This window comes from Ursus arctos, unplaced genomic scaffold (genome assembly GCF_023065955.2).
Source record: "Ursus arctos isolate Adak ecotype North America unplaced genomic scaffold, UrsArc2.0 scaffold_24, whole genome shotgun sequence".
Taxonomy (NCBI): domain Eukaryota; kingdom Metazoa; phylum Chordata; class Mammalia; order Carnivora; family Ursidae; genus Ursus; species Ursus arctos.
Genome location: NW_026622919.1, coordinates 14164854 through 14184257, shown reverse-complemented (window position 1 = coordinate 14184257; position 19404 = coordinate 14164854). Strand labels below are relative to the sequence as shown.

Sequence of the window (19404 nt, the reverse complement as noted above, 5' to 3'; positions counted from 1 at the left end):
TTCGGCTCAGGGTGTGATCCGAGGGTCCTGGGATCGAGCCCTGCATCGAACTCCCTGCTCCGCTGGGAGCCTGCTTCCTCTCCCACTCCCCCTGCTTGTGTTCCCTCTCTCCCTGGCTGTCTCTCTCTCCATCAAATAAATAAAATCTTAAAAAAAAAAAAAAAAAAAAAAGAGTCTCTCTCCTCCTCTTCCCCTGCCCCTCCCACTTGTGCGTGATCTCTCTCTCAAATAAGTAAATAAATCTTTTTTTAAAAAGCATTGGGAAAAAAGTTCTAAAAATTGGTTTGATGATAGTTGCACAATTCTGTCAGTAGACTAAAGACCACCGAATTGTGCACTTTAAATAGTTGAATGGTACAGTGTGTGAAATACGTCTCCATAAAGCTGTTATTTTAAAAACCCTAGGAGGCAGGTGTTTTAGTTTCTTGTGGCTACTGTAACAAATCCCCACAAACTTGGGCGCTTTAGACAACACAGACTTATCCTCTCACGGTTCTGGAGGGCAGAAATACAAAATCAGTACCACTGAACCAAAACCAAGGTGTCCTCAGGGCCACACTCCCTCCAGAGGCCCCAGCTCCAGCCTCTCCAGCTTCTGGGGGGCTGCTGGCAACCGTGGCCATGGCCGCATCACACCCATCTGCAAGGCCAGCATCTTCAAAGGTCTCTCTGTTTCATCTTCTCATTGCCTGTCCCCTGTATGTCAAATCTCCCTCTCTCTTTTAAGGACACTTATGATGGCATTTAGGGCCCACCCAGATAATTCAGGATAATCTCTCCATCTCAAGATCTCTGTCTGATCACATTCGCAAAGACCTTTTTTTTCCCCATATTAGGTAACATTCACAGGTTCCAGGGAATAGGACCTGATTATCTGTGGGGGCCACTATCAGCCCTCTACATGTGGGGTCAGGATCCCTGTGAGGGATGGGGAAACGGAGGCAGAAGTTTCTCAGGGTCACGTCTACCAGGCTGTGTCTGTCTGTCTGGCTTGCTCTGAGGCCTCCAGTCACAGACCTTGAAGAATACTTTCCTGATAGAAAACTCAGATCCAGCCTCTGACCTGACACACATGAGTCACGAGACCAGGACCAGCTTCCCAGGTGTGTAATCTGGGCAGTCACACAGGGCCTGTGCTCAGAAGGGGTTGTGTTTGGTTTTATGCTCTGCTGTCACCAACTTGAAATTTTTTGTTTTATTTTATTTTATTATTTTATTTTATTTATTTAGAGAACACACGAACAGGGGAGGGGCAGAGGGAGAAGGAGAGAGAGAATCTGAAGCAGACTCCATGCTGAGCGCAGAAGGGACACAGGGCTCCATCTCACAACCCTGAGATCATGACCTGAGCTGAAATCAAAAAGTCAGATGCTTAACCCACTGAGCCACCCAGGCGCCCCTGCCCCGGGCTGATCTTAATAAAAATCTTTTTGATATAAATGTTTAGCAAGCTACAAATTCCCTTCCTCTGCTGTCATGTATCCCACACCATTTCCATGAGGCTATGAGGCTTCCTCATGAGGATGTCATAGGTGCCTTGATCGAATCCAGAAGTACTAGCGAACTATACATCCCTTAGATGGCCGCCACTCTCGATACTATCCTAGCAGCGGTGGTAGCAGATAACAATAATAAATGATGGACTTTTTATTTTTGTCTTCACTCTCTTTTTTCTGTCCTTTTATCCAAGACGAAGTAAACTTTGCTAAAATAAGAGGAAACCTTCATTGGTTTATCATAAGTTCAAGGAGGAATTACCCTGCCAGGAACAACTCTTGGTGGGGGGAGGGGGGGAAACAGTTATGGTTTATCTAGAAATCACCAAAATGAATTTTGGATACAAAAAAGGACTTTGGTTTAAAGTACAAGCCGTTTCCAGCTTCTCATGGGATGGTTTTGATCCAGAAGTTTGTTTTTACGTTGGCTGTTGAGCAAATGCTAAATGTACTCAGAAAACAGTCTGACAAACACTGATTAGGTTCTCTGCTCAGCCCCCACAAGCCATTTAACTACGAGGCTGAAATCATAACTGGGCCCCAAGTCTCTTCAAGCTCCCAGCTTTCAGCCCCTTAATCCCAGGGGAAGATCTGGTCGTTTCCCTTCCCTGCAGGTGGCACCCAGCAAGCAGCTGCCTGCATGCAGGGATTACTTTTAAGTCCACTGTCTATAACTTAAAGATGTTTTTAATGGAGCATTATCCCCTCGTTTGGGGGACTTCCAGCAGCAACAGTGTCCCCATCCCACATGTCACCCCATCAGTGCCTGTAGACTCCCACCACCATGAGTTCCAGAGCCTCACCTGGCCTGGGAAAAGATGGCAGCCATTTCTCTCACCTGTTTTCTTAAGCCTAAAGCATTGGACTTTAGAAATCCGTCCTGCTCCTAGTATTTTAATATTAGAGATTAAGCAGAAGTAGCAGAAAACACAGAAGCTAAGAGACCAGGGATGTTGGCTGATGGCCGCTGTTCATATCATCCCTGCATGGTTTGCCCTCTTCTGCACATAGGCTCTGGGAATTTAAGAGAGAAAAATACTTTAAAATATGTAAAACGTTACCGGGGCGCCTGGGTGGCTCAGTCAGTTAAGCGTCTGCCTTTGGCTCAGGTCATGCTCTCCGGGTCCTGGGCTCTCTGCTCAGCGGAGCCTGCTTCTCCTTCTGCCTGCCACTCCCCCTGCTTGTGGGCTCTCTCTCTCTCTCCCACTCTCTGTCAAATAAATAAAATCTTTTTAGAAAAAAAATTAAAACATTACCAACCAGAGTGGTTCTTAGTCCAATATATGTGTTGCTTCGTCCCTTTTCATGGGGTCAGCAGAAGTGTATGTCAACTTCTTACAATGAGCAACTCTCACCTCAGCTGAAACAAGATGCCTGGTTGGGGAGCTGCGGAGAAAGCAGGACCTGGGAGCCCATGAGCTGTGGGTGCTCTCTCCTCGGTTCCCAGCCAATCCTTCCATCTCCCAGCCAACCCCTCCATCACCTGCTTTAAAAGGAGGTAATGGCTCCTGCCTCCGAGGCTTCTCCTCCTCCGCACTTTTTTTGGCCAGGCAGGTTGATGTTATTCCTGGGCTGGGCCTCCAAGTGTTGGAAGCGTGGGGGCAGCCTGGATCCCTTCTAGTATCTAGCCTGAAACCCCAAAAGTGTCCTGACTTTAAAAGTTGGAGACAGGGAATCCCAAAACCACAGATCCCAGGGGCCTGGATACCTACCCTCTACAAAACTCCAGCAGATTATTTATTAGGTATGTGAAAACTTCCTGGTGTGTCTAAGCATCCCCTAAAATCTTCTCCTAGCGAGTGATGTTGGCTTATGGTGTGCAGAACCCCCATAAAGGCTGTTGAAACAAACAAAATTATGGAAGGAGCCCAGACCTCTGCTGTTGGGAGTTTAGGGACGGGTGGAGAACGGGGAGTCTGGGCCAGGTCCTGACAGAGCTGCCCTTGAGGGTCACGCCCAGGAAAGGTCAGGCCAGGTGTTAAGGACGAGACACTGCCTGGGTCATGAAGTAGGGAGTAGAGGAGGAGTGCTCAGTGCAGGGACTGAGGGCGGGGGTGCCTAGCACCCAACAGACAGGTGCAGATCAGAGCAGAACTCTCCCAGGTGTTGGCAGAGGGCACCTGCAGCTTCCAGGCAGGAGGTGGAAATGACCAGAAACCAGCAGGATCTTCTAAAAATAAGTCAGGACAAGTTAACCTGGTTTCTTTGTTGTCAGGGTTACTAGATTTGTTGAAACAGTAATATACTGCAGGTACAGGGTTTCTGAATTTCAGCAAGACATCTGACCAGGTCTGTCCTCGAGTCCTCGTGGAGAAGTGTGTGATATCTGCAGTGTATGGGACAACTAAATCAAAAGAGCTTTGACCAAGGGCAATTCAAAGGGCATCTCTAATGGAGTGGAGATGCCACTCTGTCCTCCGCCCGCTGCTGGTCATTTTTATGGCCGGCTCACACCCGACGCTCGAGAGCATGCTGAGTGGATGACACAGCACTGGGAGAGATAGCTAAGAGGCCAACCGACAGACTCAGCAGTCAAAAGGGTGTCACTGGGAGGGGGCGACGGGCCAAGCGATGGTCCACCATAGGAAGTTAAGCTCCTGATCTTAGTTCCCAGAGACCACTTCTCCACACGAATATTCTGTTTTGCTGCCTGAAGTATGTGACTAAGTTAATTGAATTTTATTTTCTTTCTAAGTTAATGATAAGTTTTTGTTTCATGCTGAATAACTAAAATAAATAGTTAATTTTAATGTAAAAAGAAAAAACAAAAAAGCAGACCGTTTACAAACACAGGATGAGGGAGATGTCGATTAACGGTACAACGTGTGGGAAAGACTGATGAGTTGGAAGGCGCCTGGCCACCATCATCGCAGGCCACATGAACAGAGGTAAGGAGTTCAGAAGAGGGGAGGAGACAGCCCTGCGTGTTGTCATGCAAGCTCAGTTACGTGGGCGACACCCAGACACATGTAGACACGTGACAAAAATGCTAAGGCAGGAGCTTCACACCACATCCTGAGAGGAGCATTTGAAGGAAGTGGGAATGTTAAGATTAAGAAAGATCTGGGGAGCATCTGATAATTATCTTTAAATAATTGCATTGTTTTTATGTGAAAGAAAAATTGTACTTTTTTTCTGCCTCCAGGTAGAAATTACAGGGAGGTGTATTTCAGTTAGAACGGTGCAACCAGCCAGTGAGGACAAGTTTCACGAAGGTTTTTAAAGACAGCTGAGAGAGAGGGGAAAACATTTGTAGACAGCTGCGGAAACTCCCCTGGGCCGATGTTGGGCAAATACAGCCTCCAGCAAGGGGCAAGTGTTACTGCCAGTTCCTGAGGACTCCGGCAGCCGCGTAGGCCACTCCTCCTCTCTCTAGGGGGAGATTGTGCCTGCCGAACACCTCTTCATCTTACTGATAAATACACCACTAAGAAGGCAGATATTTGTCAAAACAAATGCGATGGGTCAGAGCGGTGTTCCTACTGATTGCCAGGATTAAAGACAGAGGAAAAGGAAAGAAGAAAGTTGTTATCGCAAAGGTGGTCAAGGGGCCTCTGTTGCTTGTGGGCTGGGATCACAGTTCTGGCTCGATGCTAGAAAGGACCATGATGTTGTTCATGGAGCTTGGGGATGACCAGCCAGACAGCAAGAAAATGCATGTGTCCCTGTTGTGGAAACTTGAGCAGATCAGTCTGACCACTTGAACAGCAAGCACGACAGGAACCAAAACAAAAAGGAAAACCAAATGTAGCCGAAGAGCTCCCAGTCTTCATTCCCTGGAGGGGCGGGGGGGAGGCAGAATGACAAAGGCCCCAGATGAGACACACAGAACTGAGGAAGAAAGGGGTCCATCTGGGAGTGAGGGACACAGAGCAAGTGGCTGACCTGGAAGTGCTGGCCTGGACTTGATTTTGAGGGAGACACCTCCGTACTGGGATTTTCTCTGCGAAGTGAGATACAACTCTCCCCTCAAAGTCCCCTTCAAACAAACTTCAGTGAAGCCCTGCATTATTTTAAATAGATTTGGAGAGAGGGGTTCCTGCTAAAATGGTACAGAGCATTTAGCAGGTCTCATCGACTGTCTCACTGGATCCTGTGACTCAGAGGCCAGTAATAGCCTCATGTTACAGGAGAAAAACGAGACTCTCAGAGAGGCTAGTACACTTGCCCAAGATCCCACAGCGAGTTTAAGTGGTAAAGCCTGTTGGAATATCGGATGCCTGACTCTAAGGCCTGAACTCCTTGCACAAACACCTCTAGAGGAAAAACATTTCAGGGTTTCTTGAAATGCCCCCCCAATAGGAAACTCTTCGGTTTTGAACAAAGACCAAAGGGGTCAAAGTCTGAAAAAGGTGAAAAACTCAGAGTATGAAGTATTTATTCACCAAGGTTATTCTAGGATGTAATCCTTCAATTTGTTCTATACAACTGTCTTCATGTTTCCTGTTTCTTTATAGCTTCATTACCTGATTAAACAAAATTAAAATAAATAGATACATACAAATAAAAAAAGGCAGCCAAGTTGGAGTATGAGAATATGCACAGGAAACAGTGCTTCTAGACAGACATGAGATTCATGTGATTTAGGACCAAGCTGGGAGCCTGTGTAAACATTTCTAATATTGAGAATGTGAGGACACATTGGCTTTCCAAATGGATCCCCCACAAACCTCAAGGATCTGCTTTAATTCGAGCTGTTTAAAAAGTCACCAGTTGGGGGCGCCTGGGTGGCACAGTGGTTAAGCGTCTACCTTCCGCTCAGGGCGTGATCCCGGCGATGTGGGATCGAGTCCCACATCAGGCTCCTCCGCTGGGAGCCTGCTTCTTCCTCTCCCACTCCCCCTGCTTGTGTTCCCTCTCTCGCTGGCTGTCTCTATCTCTGTCAAATGAATAAATAAAACCTTAAAAAAAAAAAAGGCGCCAGTTGCCCGGAGAAATAAAAAGCATGTGTTCACACAAAAGTCTGCACGTGGATGTTCGCAGCAGCTTTATTCATAATTCCAGTTTTCCCAGAAAAGCTGGGCTCAGTCCAGATGTCCTTCAGTGGGTGAAGGGTTAGATGAATGGTGGTACATCCAGACTATGGAATATTCCTCAGCACTAAAAAGAAACAAACTGAAGGCGTGTGGGTGGCTCAGTTGGTTAAGCGCCAGCTCTGGATTTCGGCTCAGGTCGTGATCCTGGGGTCCTGGGACGGAGCCTTGCGTCTGACTCTGCACTCGGTGGGGAGTCTGCTTGAGGGTTCTCTCTCTCCCTCTGCCCCTCCCCCCACCCTGTGTGTGACCGCGCTCGCTTGCTCTCTGTCTCTCTAAAATAAATAAATAAATACATCTTTTTTAAAAAAGGAACAAACTATTTGCAACAAATTGAATGAATCTCCAGGAAAATATGCTGAGCAAAAAAAGCCAATCCCCCCAAATATGATTCTATTTCCCTAACATTTTTAAAGTAACAACATTTTATAAATGGAGGACAGATTCAAGGTTTCCAGGAATGGGGAATGGGGACTGGGAAGGAAGTGGGTACAGCTATGAAAGGTTAACAGGTGGGATCCCTGCTGTGCCAGGACTGTATCTGGACTGTGGCCGCAGATACGGGAACCCACGGACGTGTTGAAGCTGCACACGTGCACACACACACACACACACACACACACACTCCAGGTAAAAATGGGGAGATTAAATGGGATCATGGGTTGTATCAATGCCAGTGTCCTGGGTGTGCTATTATCCTATAGTTTTGCAAAACGGAAACCAGGCAAAGTGCGCAGGGATCACTCTATATTGTTACAAATGATGTGAATCTACTGTTACATCAATCAAAATCTCTGTTTTTTAAAAAATGGACCAGGTCCCCGTCCCTGAAGGATTCAAGCTCTGGTTGACTGCTCTGACACAGTCATTGGGGGATGACTGCATTCGGTGATACCCTCTGGCCTCCAACTCTCCAATTCTCCTGAGGTCTTACGGGGAGTGACACCCTTCAAGGTGGTGTGGGGGGAGTCCTTTGCTCGAAAGTCCTCTCTTTCTGCTGGTCCCACAGGCACAGAGTGAATCAGGGAGAATCAGAATGCCCTCCTCAAAGAGGCTCATTCTCTTGTTCCAAGAGGAAGAGGTGATCTGAGCTGTTCTGAAGGCATTTGGCAAGACCACGTCTGTCACCATCTGCTTCTCCCTAATGCCGGGGCTCCCCTGGGACCTAGAGGCTCAGGCCACTCCACCGACAGAAACAAACCAGAATTTTCACACTGCTACTTAGAACCTGGAAAAAAACCTCGGAAGTCCTCCCCCAGGGTGACAAGGAGCAAACATGCTCCAAGTAAAGGGACATTCTAGGTGGAAAATGAATGGAAACATTTTGAGACCTGGGAAGGATCCTGGATATTCAAGGAGGTAAAGGAGGATTTTTGAACATTATTCTAGAGATGCATTGAAATGCCCCAGGTCCTCAGGGAACGTTTTCCTCCCAGATAATTTCATGTTCAGTTGCACCAGAAAATTATCCCCATATGGACCTCTAGAACAGTGAGCTGGAAAAATGTGAGGTGTCCTTAGTCCCCTCTTTCCCCATAGGATGAGGCCAAAGAGCCACCCCTTAGGCTGGCTTACAGAGACAGTCCCTGAGGTTGGCCGTGACTTACCCGTGCAGCCAGAGAGGGGCCTGCTGAGCCTGGCAGTGTCTCAAGACTTCCTGGCCAGGGAGCTTCCTTCACTGTCTCTGGGATCCCCACTCACCACTTGCCCTGTGTCCTCACATCCAGGACCTGGCACAGTGTGTGTGATGGCAGGCCCAGGTGCCCTGACCCAGGCACTGGCTTCTAAAGAGTGGCCTGAGTGTTGGGCCAACCCCAGCAGAGCCAGCTCTCACGAGGCCCCAGCTGACAACCCCTGAAACTCCCATGAATGTGGAAGTGACATGATGACGACACAGTGTATCTGCCCCCTGCATGCCAATCCCGGGGCATTTGCATCTCCCTTCTCCCCTATCCACCTCTGCCCTCCATCCGCAAGCCGTACCCTTGGAGGAACAGATTTCTCTTGGGGTTTCCACAAGCGGTGGGCTCTGCCCTGCCCCTGTAGAAGGCTTTGCCCGCACAAAGGGACTTGGAGTTGAAGTCTTTGGCCCCCCTCACACAATACTACCTATGACTGCCTGAAAAAATCCATTTTTAAAACTTTCCTAGCTCAGAAAGCTGAAGGAAGGGGAAAAGCTGGGCCCCAGTTCAGCCCCGGAGGCTGCATTGTTCTCTGGCCGCCACTTACCCAGAAGGCCCCCCCAGCCCCTGGGGAATCAAATGAGATTGTTTTTCCCAAGATCCAGCTCTTCAGGTGTGAGCTGCAGTTCTTGGACAACAGTTACTGTGGCATTTCTGCAACAGGAAAGAGGAAGGAACTTCTGAACCGTGAGCTGTGGCATCAACAATGTGCGCCCCCAACCAGCCGCAGCAAAGAGGAAAAGAGTTCAGTTTCCATAGTGATAAATCACGAGGAAGCATGTGAGGGATAGTCGGCAGGAGGATTTTTCCCTTCCTCTGGTTCCCTGCAAACACATTCCCAACTCCGGAGTTGGTTAGATGCCTGGCACCTCTCCAACCTGAGCCTCCAGAACCACACAGGTAGAGGAAGAAAGAGGAGGCTTCTGCCAGATGGAAAGTCACACCGGAAGTCCTCTGTTCCCGAGATCCCAGGGAAGGGGTTTGGGCTCTTCTTAAAGGCCTACATGGGGCATAGGTGTGCAGACTATCCAGCAGGCCCAGCACTACACTACACCTGGGTGGCCCTGCACCATCTTGAGAGCTCTTCAATATATGCCACGTCCATCATTCTCTTTCAGGACCTTACACTATGCCCAGCACGATACCATGCTCTATGACGAGAGCCCCACAGCGCGGCGACTGTTGGCCTTTTCACAACAGAAGGACAGGGCCGGTGAGGGAGAGATGTGCCAGAGACAACTCATCCCGTTAAAACAGCGGCCGAAATTCCAACTTAACTGAATGTCCCGTTTTTGGTTTTTTGCTGAATTTCAGCTATATTTATATTTATACTTAATGTAAATATTTGCTATATTTTGTAAATAGGTAGAGTTGTGCAACTGCCACCCCAATCTGGTCTTAGGACACTCCTGTAACTCCGTAAGTTTCCTCTTGCCCATTTTCAGTCAGTCCCCAATCCCTCCCCAAGTCCCAGGCAACCCCTGGTCTGCATTCTGGCTCTATAGATTTAAGGGAGGCTGTTTTTAAGTGGAGGGCCTCAGCCGCTCCACAACTTAGTTTGAAATCTAAGTATTTGCATGAAGAGTTTGGTTTCATTTTTCAAGTGAAGCTGCAGGAGAGACTGGCTGCCCAACATGGAGTTTGGTTTGTCTTTTGTCAACTGAGCAGCCTGTGGGTTACAGGTGTATGTGTTACTTGAATCCGTCACTGTTTACAGATTGCATGGGTCATGCAGCTCTGGTAAGGCTGAGGGCCTCCTGGCCTGGCTCGGAGAGCGGAGACACCTTCTAGGCCTAGTCAGGGCAGGGCAGGGGGTTGGGAGGGGCTCTCAGGCATTCAGAGGGAGCTATTCAAGGACACTGCCTGCTACAATGGCCAAACGCTGGTCCTTGGCCACCTGGGCCCAGTGTGGAGTGACCTGACTAAACTGTTAGATGTCAAGGTGCCTAACCTTGACGCCTGGTGCGTAAATGGCAGCTGGAAAACAGCCTTCTGTGAACTCAGCATTCGTTTAACACACAGGGCTGAAGCACCCTAATCTGAGGGTATGCGTGAAGGACGGCCCTGCTTTCAGAAAGTTAGTTCTTGGGGGGCGCCTGGGTGGCGCAGTCGTTAAGTGTCTGCCTTCGGCTCAGGGCGTGATCCCGGCGTTCTGGGATCAAGCCCCACATCAGGCTCCTCCACTATGAGCCTGCTTCTTCCTCTCCCACTGCCCCTGCTTGTGTTCCCTCTCTCGCTGGCTGTCTCTGTCAAATAAATATATTAATTAAAAAAAAAATCTTAGAAAGTTAGTTCTTGGGACACCTGGGTGGCTCAGTTGGTTAAGCTGCTACCTTTGGTCATGATCCGAGGGTCCTGGGGCTGAATCCCGCACCAGACTCCTTGCTCACCAGGGAGCCCTTTTCTCCCTCTGCCTGCTCTGCCTTCCGCTCCCCCTGCTTGTGCTCTCCATTTCTGACAAATAAATAAATAAAGTCTTAAAAAAAAAAGTTAATTCTTTAACAGCTAACATTTACTGAGCACTAATTGTGTGCCAGCATTTTCTAAGTGCTTTATTTGTGTTAACGTCTGATCATCACAAATACTACAAGGCCTATACTATTATTCTCCCTAACTTGGATATGAGGAAGGGGAGGCTCAGAGAGGTTAAGTAAGTCCTCCAAGGTCACACAGCTAGTCTGGGCCTAGAAGAGCCTTTTCTTACCACTACTGTGTTGCCCCCATGATATGGTGTAGTAAGTTCTGTGGGAGCCCAGAAAGCAAGGTTTCTGAACCACTGAGAAGGAGGGGTCAGGCATCTCTATTGGGAAGTCAGCTGACCAAAGAATCAGGAAACAGCATTCCAAGCAGAGGGAATAGCATATGTAAAGGTAAGAGGCAAGAGAACACAGCACGATGAAGAGTGACTAATGAGGCTTAGGACAAATGACATTTCAAAAAAACTGGAATTTTCCTTGGGAAAAACAGTCTGATTTTGGCAAGGGAAAGAGTCTCCAATGAGAGCCCTGAAGACCTTAAATTCGAATTTCAGGTAAGTAACAAATAATGTTTTTTAGTGTAAGTATGCCCAGATACTGCATGGGACACCTTCTACTAAAAAAGTAAATTAATTAATTAAATAAAATTTTAAAAAATTGCTGTTCACCTGGAATTCAGATTTAACAAGGCATCCCATATTTTATCTGGCAATCCTAACTAAAAGTCATTAAAGTGTCCACTTCTAATGGGTGAATTTTATGGTATGTAAATTATACTTCATTGTAAACTTAGCACAAGGCCTAGAATAATATTATTGCTTAAAGAAAAATAAAGTTTTTCCTTCTGTACACCCTCTCCACTCTCTCCATGCCCACGCCTGGCAAAATACAACTATAAAAACCATCAGCAACCCAGGCCCCCATAAAAGTCACCCGTGTAAATTTAAAGAGTTGCCATAGGTTTGTTTTCCTGGGGCTCAGGACCTGGAGAGGCAAGACCTCAAGGTCAAAACGCCCCAATGCAAACCAGGGAGTTTGGAGCAGGCCTCGGCTTGCTGAGTGCTCCCAACACTGAAGTCTCCCCCACATGACCCTTTGCTAATCGCTGCCCATCAAGTCAATCCTTACGGGCTGGGAGGGCTACAGATATGAGTACGTAGCACTTCCCTCTGAAGGAGGTACCATCCTAAGAAATGCACACCTAGTCCACACCTACCTGCCAACACACACACACACACACACACACACACACACACACACGCATACACGCACGCGCACACACCATCAGCATCAAAAACAAAGAGAAAAATTCCTGCTCTGTCCCTTCTATGGGAAAGAAGCTTTTTCACTTCCTCCAATAAAATGAACTTTCCTATTTGTGGAATTTGCTTGTAGAATTGCATTTTCTCATCAATGATAGAATATTACCTTTTTAGAATTAGCAGAGTGGCACTCTTCGTGGTAAACACAAAACCACCTGCTGGGAGGTATGGCTTCAAGCCATCCAGGTACCAAATTCTGACCCACTGTCAAAATTCTGATAATCTGTTCATTAAATGCGCCCCATCTGAGATCTGCAAACTAAGTCCTTTCTTGAATAGGACTTCTTAACATTCCACTCCATACTCTTTTCTTTCGTGGTACTATTTCAGTCCCAGAGGATTTCACAAAACTGCCCCCAAACAGTGGGGCAGTGGCAATTTGTAAACCCAAGGATCCTGTTCCTTAGCTCACCAACTATATAAACAGGTTGATAGGCATTTTGAATAGGGGAGGGAAGCTCTCATGGGCATTCTCCTTGTTAGCCCAAAAGTCAACCTAGACCAAGGGTTCCCAGCTTGGAAGCTCTCAGGGTGAGTGGCTAAGTGGTTTTTTAGGCACTATGGCTCAGTCCTATGTCAGCACAGCTACAGTAACTCGCCACGGTGCCATGGCTGGTCATGGGCCAACCCCAGGACCTTTGTTCTTACCACCCAGTTCAAGTTCCCTCTGCTTTTAGTTGGAGTTATATCGACTTAGCAAGGCTGTCCCTTGTCCATTAGGAACTTTAATCAGTCAAATCCATACACATATACATACAAAATAGAAAAATCATTAACTACTTAGTTAATGCCATTTTGGGTAAAATTATCCCTATAATGAGATTTGAGAAATAAAAATAATGGGAGGGGTTGTTGACGGTGAAAAGGTAGGAATCCCAGCCTGCTCAGAATTAAGGAAAATTCCAAAGTAGCAAACAGTATTTTGCACTTCTGATAATCAGGGTATCAGTGGTGAATTTTTACAGGACTGGGGGAGAGTAACTACTTCCCTGTTGTCAGTCTTTACACCCCTTTGACTGTATTTTTCTTCTAATGACTAAATAAATCCCTTTACTAAGCATTCATTTCATTTACCCCAGTGGCTTGAAATAGTAGGGTATTTCTGAAGGGAGATTAAACTCGTTCCCCCCATCCCCAACCCCACTTCATGACTTAAAAGAAAAGCGAGCAGTGATAAAAACAAGTCCTTACAGGCAGAAACAGTTAATGCGGTCCACCTGTCCATTCCCGCCCCTCTCTCCGCCCATTTGAAAGTACAGAACTTTGACAATGGCGCCATCTAATGGAAGATTTGGCTACATACAAAAATTGTTTCTTTTACTTTGAAATTTAGCAGCAGCCCCTTCTCCTAGGCACCTCTGTATCAGCTTTGGACACCCCCGTCTCTTATTTCACTTTTGGTTGTTATTTCTAGTAAAAACATATCATTGATGTAAAAAAATTATATAAAATATGTAGCGTAAAAATAGTATATAGAGGCGCTTGGCTGACTCAGTTGGAGGAGCACAAGGCTCTTGATCTCTGGGTGGTGATTTTGAGCTTCCCCCACCCCGTGGGTTACAGAGATTACTTAAATAAAATTTTTTAAAAATAGTCTATAAAAACATATTTAAAATAAAACTCCCGTAGTACTCTATGCATATACAAATAAGTTTAAAAAATACATAAACACAAATATGTATATAGATATATGTATGTGCATAGTATTATAAATAGGTTAATATGTTACATATTTCTGCAACGTGCTTTTTTGCACCTTTTGACCATCATGAATATATTTCTATTTATATGGAACTACCTCATTTAAAAAAATTTTAAGATTTTATTTATTTATTTATTTAGAACAGGGGGAGGGGCAGAGGGAGAGGGAGAGAGAATCTCAAGCAGACTCCATGTGGAGCATGGAGCCTGACGCGGGGCTCCATCTCTCAACCCCGAGAACATGACCTGAGCTGAAATCAAGAGTCGGATGCTTGGCCAGCTGAGACACCCAGGCGCCCCTAGAACTACCTCATTTTTAAAAAATGTCTCCAAAAGAATCTCATCGTGTATGGGAATTCTTTTTGGGGTAATAAAAATGTTCTAAAGTTAGATTGTGGTGATGGTTGCAGAGCTTTGTGATTATACTAAAAATGAGCTAGCTGCGTACTTTTAATTTTATGGTATGTACATCTCAATAAAACTGTTTAATAAAAGAACAAGAATTCAAAAAAAAAACCATTATAAGGAATGCCTGTAATTCAAATAACTAGTTTCCAATCGATGAGCATGTATTTGCAGTTTTTCATGACCAGCAAAACTGCAGGGATGCCCTGTGCCTCTCTTTGCACACTTGTAGATCTAGAGGGATAATTCTAGGTTTATACGACACAGCTCTGGATGCAGGGATTCTGACGTTAGCCAGTGTGGTAGAAGCCACTTCAAAATTCTCCCAAGAACTATAAACGTTTTAACACGTGCTAAAGAAAATTTTCTCTTGAGGGTGGGCCTGTGTTCCCTAGTGATCATAAGTAGGGGAGGAGGGAGATGTGGTTTCGTCTTCTCACAACAATCTCCCACAGCTAGGTAGGGCTAGGCATCCTGGTTAGTGTCCCAGATATACCTCTACCAGCTGGAGATTTAGCTCTGTCTGTTCCTGAGCAGTTTTTCCCTCTGTGAAACAGAACAGCTCATGAGGTTATCATGCAGAGTGGGGAGCTGGCCCATCTCATGCACTGACCGCTGGCATGCTAGATCCTTCCCATTGGTTTTCTAGAGACTCTAAATGTGCAGCAAACTCCTAGAGGCAGGACAGACCCTGGTGCATTCAGTCACACAATGCAGTTCCTGAGTGGTGAGCCCCACAAGTGGGAGGTCACCAGCCCCGTCCAGGCATGGACACAGAGCTCACTTATTCCTAGCTGTGGACAGATGGAGCAAGGCCCAAGAAGAATCAGGAGGAGGAGGGCAGCTGACCATGTGAACTGACCCTATCCCCCCTCCAGAATCCTCAGCAGTCCCTTCCCAGAAAGGGGCTAAGGGGTCAGCTGACATCACTCGAGGGCCCAGAGAGGGAGCTGCCTCTTCAGCAGAGCCCAGGCCACCCTGGATACAGGAGAACCAGACAACAGGCAAAATGCCCGGAGCCCCTGCCAGACCCCCCCTCTACAAGGAATCACAAAGCCGCCCTCTCGGGAGGACACCAGTCTGACTTAATCTTAACTTACTCTATCTGCAAAGCCCTCACTTCCAAATAAGCCCATTTTCTAAGGTTCTGGATGGGTATGAAGTCTGGGGAGCACTATTCAACCAAATACAATCCGTGGGAACAAATAAGGGATGAAACGAATCCTGAATTACAGGCCAGAACCTCTGCTATGGGGCCCAAGTCAGAACAGCCCAGAATGTCTTTTTACACGTGTAAGGAAAGTACAAAATCAAGTAAGTGATTTCTATCTCTGCCATGAAAAACAATTTGATTATCGTAACAAAAAATGACCAGCACTTAGAGGTTGTGAATAAATGGGGCTCAGAAGTTATATTATGAGAAGCTGAAAATACTAAATATATTTAATCAGAATGGTAATCATATGCAGACGAAGTCTATTGCTCTAATAAGTCCTACAATCTCAGTGAGCAAAATAATGAAAAGAATACCTTAAATCTGTTTCACACAGATTATCTGAAATAATAAAAATTCTGGAAATTTTCAAATCAAAATTGCACCTACAGAGCAAGTGAGGATATTCACAAAATGCTACCAGAATTTTAAAAATTCGATGTGTAGTTTCAAATAATTATTTTAGACATAAAATTAATACCATTTCAAAAAAGAATAAAAAACAGGGGTGTATCATTGTGAGCATATCAATGGCCCTGCTTGTAAAACGTAACTATCGAAATAAGAAAACTAATTTTGGAAAATTTATAAATTAAGGCAATAAAATTTCCATCATTTTCCCCAAAGCTCCAACTATTTCCATAATATATATTTTTAGATTACTTAAAATGTAAAATTCAAGACTTTGAAAATAGTTTGTTGGTTTTGTTCACCTCTTAAAGGGGAAGGAACTGCAATACTATATCCAAATATTATGGTCCGTGCTTGCAAATATGGTTTCGAGGGTGTTTCATGAAAACCTTACTGGCTTTTTGTACCATGTAGGAGTACTGGAGCAGGATAGAGAGGAAATCTGGTAGATCTAGCCAAGATTTTAGAAGCTGTTTCTAGACCCTTTAGTTTGGCGGCGGGTATGGGCTGTTGAGCAAGCCCGGCTCCGCTCCTGCGTACTGGGTAGAGTGGCTCATCCCCTCTGGAGGACAGCATGTCCAGAGACACCAGGGTGCTTCAATGCACATCCTCCCCATGCCCTCCAGGCCCACGACCAACGTTTGAATAATCAGCAGGGGGTGTAAAAACGCAGCTCCCTGTCATAAGGATCAAACCTGGTGATGCAACTCAAACCCCATGTCTCCCTGTGGGAGCAGGCTTCAGCTGAACCCCTCTCTTTCCTTCATTTCTTCCCTTGTCCTGCCCTACTACTCCCCAGTCTCTTTCCCTTCTCCTTCTGTCACTCCCATACTCATGCATCCCATCTCAGGCTCTGTGGCTCAGGAACCCATCCTCGGGCAGGTGGGGGTATCTAACTCTTTAGAGTCATTTCTGGGTGATGTCATTAAAGATGTGAATCACTCTGATAACTTAATGTGTGTGCCCGATGAACTTTGTTTTTACCACCTTTCATCAAATAAACATCAGAGACAGTTAAGTAATTATCTCAAGACTTGGGAATGAAGATGGTAAAAACTGGAAGTTTCTTGGACCTGTGCACGCTGGTAGTGCCTGCAGCACAAACGGTTTGGGAACTATGGAGTCTTGCATGTTCATGTGAACAGAGATGGCCAAATCTTTGGAAAATGAGACATTGTGGGGGAGCTCTATCCTTAGTGATACTCTAAGCAAGATATTACCTTTAGATTTACAAGATTAATTTGATGAAAGACAAATAGAAGATACTAGAAAAATGTAGAAAACGGGGACACCTGGGTGGCTCAGTCGGTTAAGCGTCTGCCTTTGGCTCAGGTCATGATCCCAGGGTCCTGGGATTGAGTCCCACATCAGGCTCCCTGCTCAGCGGGGAGCCTGCTTCTCTCTCTGCCTGCCGCTCCCCCTGCTTGTGCTGCTCTCTGTCTCTCTTCTGACAAATAAATAAACAAAATCTTTAAAAAAAAAAAAAACATAGAAAACATGGCACACCACTTGTAACAATACAAAGCATCAATTCCCAGAGGAAAACTGCGGTATTTAAAAATAATTATTATATGAAAATGCATTTGCTGTCTGGGGGCAAAAGTGAAAATAAGTGAATTCTACAGTCACTTAAATTTATTGAATCCTGTTACTTTACCAAATGGTATTTGTAAAGTTCTGTGGAAGGATAAATATTATACCAACAGAGTAAATGAAATATAAGATGATAGAAATAACAGATTTAGAAAGATTACAAACATCATTATAAGGGCTGGAACATTTTAAAATTTTCAATTATTATGGCTTATCAGGGGTTGAAGATTTAACACCATGAACAATATTCTTTTTAAAAATTTTTTATTTAAATTCAATTGGTAAACATATAATGTATTATTAGTTTCAGAGTTAGAGGTCAGCGATTCATCAGTCTTATATAACACCCAGTGCTCATTACATCATGTGCCCTCCTTAACGTCCATCACCCAATTACCCCACACCCCCCACTCCCCTCCAGCAACCCTCAGTTTGTTTCCTATGATTCAGAGTCTCTTTTTGTCTCCCTGATTTCATCTTGTTTTGTTTTTTCCTCTCTTCCCCTATGATCCTGTTTCATTTCTTAAATTCCACATTTGAGTGAAGTCATATGATAACTGCCTTTCTCTGATTGGTTTATTTCACTTAGCATAATATCCTCTAGTTCCATCCATGTCCTTGCAAATGTCAAGATTTCATTTTTTGGTGGCTGAGTAGTATTCCATTGTATGTGCATACACCACATCCTCTGTATCCATTCATCTGTCAATGGACGTCCGAGCCTTTTCCATAGTTTGGCTATTGTGGACATTGCTGCTATAAACACTGGGGTGCAGGTGCCCCTGCGGATTACCACATTTGTATCTTTGGGGTAAATCCCTAGTAGTGCAATTGCTACGTCGTAGGGTAGCTCTATTTTCAACTTTTTGAGGAACCTCCATACTGTTTTCCGGAGTGGCTGCACCAGCTTGCATTCAAACCAACAGTGTTAAGAGGGCTCCCCTTTCTCTGAATCCCCACCAACATCTGTCATTTCCTGACTTATTAATTTTAGCCATTCTGACTGACTGGTAGTATCTCGTTGTAGTTTTGATTTGTATTTCCCAGATGCCAAGTGATGTTGAGCATTTTTTCATGTGTCTGTTGGCCATTTGTACGTCTTCTTTGGAGAAATGTCTACCATGAGCAATATTCTTTTTTTTTTTTTTTAAAGATTTTATTTATTTATTCGACAGAGAGAGAAACAGCCAGCGAGAGAGGGAACACAAGCAGGGGGAGAGGGAGAGGAAGAAGCAGGCTCCCAGTGGAGGAGCCTGATGTGGGGCTCGATCCCAGAACGCCGGGATCACGCCCTGAGCCGAAGGCAGACGCTTAACTGCTGTGCCACCCAGGCGCCCCTACCATGAGCAATATTCTTGATGTGAAGAGAAATTCTCTATTTATTTGAGACTACACATTATCCAATGGCCATCTATTTTGAGGAATTCATTGGAAAAGTTCAAGGTAGTACCCCATATCAAATCATCCCAGACAGTGAGCCCTATATCAAAAGACTGCACCAACCATTTTTAAATATCAACAAAATTTTGGAAATTATGAGAACGCTTTAACAATTTGCGTACAAACTTATATCCCTTGTTAAGTTGCTTTAGAACACGGCTTAGTTTACTTAGAGATAAAACAGGGGTGGTAGTGGGGTACATTTTAAATTTTTGATCTGTGCATTGAGTTATATGTATTTACATCACTCTGTTGGTTGTTTAATTTTTTTGTTCATTTTTTTTTTCTGTGGGTTTTGTTTTGTTTCGTTTTCTGGTTGTTAAATATTTTTAATACCTCTGCATACCTCATAGAGATTTTATAAGGATTAAATGAGATTTTCGGTGTAAAGCTCTTAGACAACAGAAAGGAATATACTCACTTTATTATTAGTAAACGTGACAGGTCCATGGATAAGCTTTTTCTTTTTCCATTTGAGACTTCACTCTTGATTTATTCTGTAACCCTAGAAAATGATTTTCCTTTTCTGGGGCCTCACTAAAGCACTCCGAGCAACCAGTTTTGCTAACAGCTGTAAGTAACACTTCCTCTGGTTTCCTCTGCTGTCATTTTGTCCAAGCTGTGGTCTGCA

At 45.1% G+C, this 19404-nt stretch overlaps 1 protein-coding gene across 1 annotated transcript in view; it reads right to left on the bottom strand.

Annotated features, from left to right (window-relative positions):
• Nucleotides 1-1218: 1218 nt before the first annotated feature.
• POLG2 (DNA polymerase gamma 2, accessory subunit) overlaps nucleotides 1219-19404 on the bottom strand; it is a 66470-nt gene continuing 48284 nt past the window's right edge. The window contains exon 11 of the transcript XR_008961252.1: nucleotides 1219-2706. The gene's annotated coding sequence lies outside the window, so the exon portion shown is untranslated. The remainder of the gene's footprint in view (nucleotides 2707-19404) is intronic.